The following is a 6,000-nucleotide window of genomic DNA, read 5'->3' on the forward strand; positions in this document are numbered from 1 at the left end:
TTAGTGGGAGGAAACTGGTCTCTGTTGGTGGAGGACTTAGTGGGAGGAAACTGGTCTCTGTTGGTGGAGGACTTAGTGGGAGGAAACTGGTCTCTGTTGGTGGAGGACTTAGTGGGAGGAAACTGGTCTCTGTTGGTGGAGGACTTAGTGGGAGGAAACTGGTCTCTGTTGGTGGAGGACTTAGTGGGAGGAAACTGGTCTCTGTTGGTGGAGGACTTAGTGGGAGGAAACTGGTCTGTGTCAGGAGGACTTAGTGGGAGGAAACTGGTCTGTGTCAGGAGGACTTAGTGGGAGGAAACTGGTCTGTGTCAGGAGGACTTACTGGGAGGAAACTGGTCTCTGTTGGTGGAGGACTTACTGGGAGGAAACTGGTCTCTGTTGGTGGAGGACTTACTGGGAGGAAACTGGTCTCTGTTGGTGGAGGACTTACTGGGAGGAAACTGGTCTCTGTTGGTGGAGGACTTACTGGGAGGAAACTGGTCTCGTTGGTGGAGGACTTACTGGGAGGAAACTGGTCTGTGTCAGGAGGACTTACTGGGAGGAAACTGGTCTGTGTCAGGAGGACATACTGGGAGGAAACTGGTCTGTGTCAGGAGGACATACTGGGAGGAAACTGGTCTGTGTCAGGAGGACTTACTGGGAGGAAACTGGTCTGTGTCAGGAGGACTTACTGGGAGGAAACTGGTCTGTGTCAGGAGGACATACTGGGAGGAAACTGGTCTGTGTCAGGAGGACTTACTGGGAGGAAACTGGTCTGTGTCAGGAGGACTTACTGGGAGGAAACTGGTCTGTGTCAGGAGGACTTACTGGGAGGAAACTGGTCTGTGTCAGGAGGACTTACTGGGAGGAAACTGGTCTGTGTCAGGAGGACTTACTGGGAGGAAACTGGTCTGTGTCAGGAGGACTTACTGGGAGGAAACTGGTCTGTGTCAGGAAGACTTACTGGGAGGAAACTGGTCTGTGTCAGGAGGACTTACTGGGAGGAAACTGGTCTGTGTCAGGAGGACTTACTGGGAGGAAACTGGTCTGTGTCAGGAGGACTTACTGGGAGGAAACTGGTCTGTGTCAGGAGGACTTACTGGGAGGAAACTGGTCTGTGTCAGGAGGACTTACTGGGAGGAAACTGGTCTGTGTCAGGAGGACTTACTGGGAGGAAACTGGTCTCTGTTGGTGGAGGACTTACTGGGAGGAAACTGGTCTCTGTTGGTGGAGGACTTACTGGGAGGAAACTGGTCTCTGTTGGTGGAGGACTTACTGGGAGGAAACTGGTCTCTGTTGGTGGAGGACTTACTGGGAGGAAACTGGTCTCTGTTGGTGGAGGACTTACTGGGAGGAAACTGGTCTCTGTTGGTGGAGGACTTACTGGGAGGAAACTGGTCTCTGTTGGTGGAGGACTTACTGGGAGGAAACTGGTCTCGTTGGTGGAGGACTTACTGGGAGGAAACTGGTCTCGTTGGTGGAGGACTTACTGGGAGGAAACTGGTCTGTGTCAGGAGGACTTACTGGGAGGAAACTGGTCTGTGTCAGGAGGACATACTGGGAGGAAACTGGTCTGTGTCAGGAGGACTTACTGGGAGGAAACTGGTCTGTGTCAGGAGGACATACTGGGAGGAAACTGGTCTGTGTCAGGAGGACATACTGGGAGGAAACTGGTCTGTGTCAGGAGGACTTACTGGGAGGAAACTGGTCTGTGTCAGGAGGACTTACTGGGAGGAAACTGGTCTCTGTTGGTGGAGGACTTACTGGGAGGAAACGGACTTACTGGGAGGAAACTGGTCTCTGTTGGTGGAGGACTTACTGGGAGGAAACTGGTCTGTGTCAGGAGGACTTACTGGGAGGAAACTGGTCTCGTTGGTGGAGGACTTACTGGGAGGAAACTGGTCTCGTTGGTGGAGGACTTACTGGGAGGAAACTGGTCTCGTTGGTGGAGGACTTACTGGGAGGAAACTGGTCTGTGTCAGGAGGACTTACTGGGAGGAAACTGGTCTGTGTCAGGAGGACTTACTGGGAGGAAACTGGTCTCGTTGGTGGAGGACTTACTGGGAGGACACTGGTCTCGTTGGTGGAGGACTTACTGGGAGGAAACTGGTCTCGTTGGTGGAGGACTTACTGGGAGGAAACTGGTCTCGTTGGTGGAGGACTTACTGGGAGGAAACTGGTCTCGTTGGTGGAGGACTTACTGGGAGGAAACTGGTCTGTGTCAGGAGGACTTACTGGGAGGAAACTGGTCTGTGTCAGGAGGACTTACTGGGAGGAAACTGGTCTGTGTCAGGAGGACTTACTGGGAGGAAACTGGTCTGTGTCAGGAGGACTTACTGGGAGGAAACTGGTCTGTGTCAGGAGGACTTACTGGGAGGAAACTGGTCTGTGTCAGGAGGACTTACTGGGAGGAAACTGGTCTGTGTCAGGAGGACTTACTGGGAGGAAACTGGTCTGTGTCAGGAGGACTTACTGGGAGGAAACTGGTCTGTGTCAGGAGGACTTACTGGGAGGAAACTGGTCTGTGTCAGGAGGACATACTGGGAGGAAACTGGTCTGTGTCAGGAGGACATACTGGGAGGAAACTGGTCTGTGTCAGGAGGACTTACTGGGAGGAAACTGGTCTGTGTCAGGAGGACTTACTGGGAGGAAACTGGTCTGTGTCAGGAGGACTTACTGGGAGGAAACTGGTCTGTGTCAGGAGGACTTACTGGGAGGAAACTGGTCTGTGTCAGGAGGACTTACTGGGAGGAAACTGGTCTGTGTCAGGAGGACTTAGTGGGAGGAAACTGGTCTCTGTTGGTGGAGGACTTACTGGGAGGAAACTGGTCTCTGTTGGTGGAGGACTTACTGGGAGGAAACTGGTCTCTGTTGGTGGAGGACTTACTGGGAAGAAACTGGTCTCTGTTGGTGGAGGACTTACTGGGAGGAAACTGGTCTCTGTTGGTGGAGGACTTACTGGGAGGAAACTGGTCTCTGTTGGTGGAGGACTTACTGGGAGGAAACTGGTCTCTGTTGGTGGAGGACTTAGTGGGAGGAAACTGGTCTCTGTTGGTGGAGGACTTACTGGGAGGAAACTGGTCTCTGTTGGTGGAGGACTTACTGGGAGGAAACTGGTCTCTGTTGGTGGAGGACTTAGTGGGAGGAAACTGGTCTCTGTTGGTGGAGGACTTAGTGGGAGGAAACTGGTCTCTGTTGGTGGAGGACTTAGTGGGAGGAAACTGGTCTCTGTTGGTGGAGGACTTACTGGGAGGAAACTGGTCTCTGTTGGTGGAGGACTTAGTGGGAGGAAACTGGTCTCTGTTGGTGGAGGACTTACTGGGAGGAAACTGGTCTCTGTTGGTGGAGGACTTAGTGGGAGGAAACTGGTCTCTGTTGGTGGAGGACTTAGTGGGAGGAAACTGGTCTGTGTCAGGAGGACTTACTGGGAGGAAACTGGTCTGTGTCAGGAGGACTTACTGGGAGGAAACTGGTCTGTGTCAGGAGGACATACTGGGAGGAAACTGGTCTGTGTCAGGAGGACTTACTGGGAGGAAACTGGTCTCTGTTGGTGGAGGACTTACTGGGAGGAAACTGGTCTCTGTTGGTGGAGGACTTACTGGGAGGAAACTGGTCTCGTTGGTGGAGGACTTACTGGGAGGAAACTGGTCTCGTTGGTGGAGGACTTACTGGGAGGAAACTGGTCATTGTCAGGAGGACATACTGGGAGGAAACTGGTCTGTGTCAGGAGGACATACTGGGAGGAAACTGGTCTGTGTCAGGAGGACTTACTGGGAGGAAACTGGTCTGTGTCAGGAGGACTTACTGGGAGGAAACTGGTCTGTGTCAGGAGGACTTACTGGGAGGAAACTGGTCTGTCAGGAGGACTTACTGGGAGGAAACTGGTCTGTGTCAGGAGGACTTACTGGGAGGAAACTGGTCTGTGTCAGGAGGACTTACTGGGAGGAAACTGGTCTGTGTCAGGAGGACTTACTGGGAGGAAACTGGTCTGTGTCAGGAGGACATACTGGGAGGAAACTGGTCTGTGTCAGGAGGACATACTGGGAGGAAACTGGTCTGTGTCAGGAGGACATACTGGGAGGAAACTGGTCTGTGTCAGGAGGACTTACTGGGAGGAAACTGGTCTGTGTCAGGAGGACTTACTGGGAGGAAACTGGTCTGTGTCAGGAGGACTTACTGGGAGGAAACTGGTCTGTGTCAGGAGGACTTACTGGGAGGAAACTGGTCTGTGTCAGGAGGACTTACTGGGAGGAAACTGGTCTGTGTCAGGAGGACTTACTGGGAGGAAACTGGTCTCTGTTGGTGGAGGACTTACTGGGAGGAAACTGGTCTCGTTGGTGGAGGACTTACTGGGAGGAAACTGGTCTCGTTGGTGGAGGACTTACTGGGAGGAAACTGGTCTGTGTCAGGAGGACTTACTGGGAGGAAACTGGTCTCGTTGGTGGAGGACTTACTGGGAGGAAACTGGTCTCGTTGGTGGAGGACTTACTGGGAGGAAACTGGTCTCGTTGGTGGAGGACTTACTGGGAGGAAACTGGTCTGTGTCAGGAGGACTTACTGGGAGGAAACTGGTCTGTGTCAGGAGGACTTACTGGGAGGAAACTGGTCTCGTTGGTGGAGGACTTACTGGGAGGAAACTGGTCTCGTTGGTGGAGGACTTACTGGGAGGAAACTGGTCTCGTTGGTGGAGGACTTACTGGGAGGAAACTGGTCTCGTTGGTGGAGGACTTACTGGGAGGAAACTGGTCTGTGTCAGGAGGACTTACTGGGAGGAAACTGGTCTGTGTCAGGAGGACTTACTGGGAGGAAACTGGTCTGTGTCAGGAGGACTTACTGGGAGGAAACTGGTCTCGTTGGTGGAGGACTTACTGGGAGGAAACTGGTCTCTGTTGGTGGAGGACTTACTGGGAGGAAACTGGTCTGTGTCAGGAGGACTTACTGGGAGGAAACTGGTCTGTGTCAGGAGGACTTACTGGGAGGAAACTGGTCTGTGTCAGGAGGACATACTGGGAGGAAACTGGTCTGTGTCAGGAGGACTTACTGGGAGGAAACTGGTCTGTGTCAGGAGGACATACTGGGAGGAAACTGGTCTGTGTCAGGAGGACTTACTGGGAGGAAACTGGTCTGTGTCAGGAGGACTTACTGGGAGGAAACTGGTCTGTGTCAGGAGGACTTACTGGGAGGAAACTGGTCTCGTTGGTGGAGGACTTACTGGGAGGAAACTGGTCTCGTTGGTGGAGGACTTACTGGGAGGAAACTGGTCTCGTTGGTGGAGGACTTACTGGGAGGAAACTGGTCTCGTTGGTGGAGGACTTACTGGGAGGAAACTGGTCTCGTTGGTGGAGGACTTACTGGGAGGAAACTGGTCTCGTTGGTGGAGGACTTACTGGGAGGAAACTGGTCTCGTTGGTGGAGGACTTACTGGGAGGAAACTGGTCTCGTTGGTGGAGGACTTACTGGGAGGAAACTGGTCTCGTTGGTGGAGGACTTACTGGGAGGAAACTGGTCTCGTTGGTGGAGGACTTACTGGGAGGAAACTGGTCTCGTTGGTGGAGGACTTACTGGGAGGAAACTGGTCTGTGTCAGGAGGACTTACTGGGAGGAAACTGGTCTGTGTCAGGAGGACTTACTGGGAGGAAACTGGTCTGTGTCAGGAGGACTTACTGGGAGGAAACTGGTCTGTGTCAGGAGGACTTACTGGGAGGAAACTGGTCTGTGTCAGGAGGACTTACTGGGAGGAAACTGGTCTGTGTCAGGAGGACTTACTGGGAGGAAACTGGTCTGTGTCAGGAGGACTTACTGGGAGGAAACTGGTCTGTGTCAGGAGGACTTACTGGGAGGAAACTGGTCTGTGTCAGGAGGACTTACTGGGAGGAAACTGGTCTGTGTCAGGAGGACTTACTGGGAGGAAACTGGTCTGTGTCAGGAGGACTTACTGGGAGGAAACTGGTCTGTGTCAGGAGGACTTACTGGGAGGAAACTGGTCTGTGTCAGGAGGACTTACTGGGAGGAAACTGGTCT

The sequence above is a fragment of the Telmatherina bonti genome, assembly GCF_933228915.1.
Source record: "Telmatherina bonti genome assembly, chromosome: 23".
NCBI classification, from domain to species: Eukaryota; Metazoa; Chordata; class Actinopteri; order Atheriniformes; family Telmatherinidae; genus Telmatherina; species Telmatherina bonti.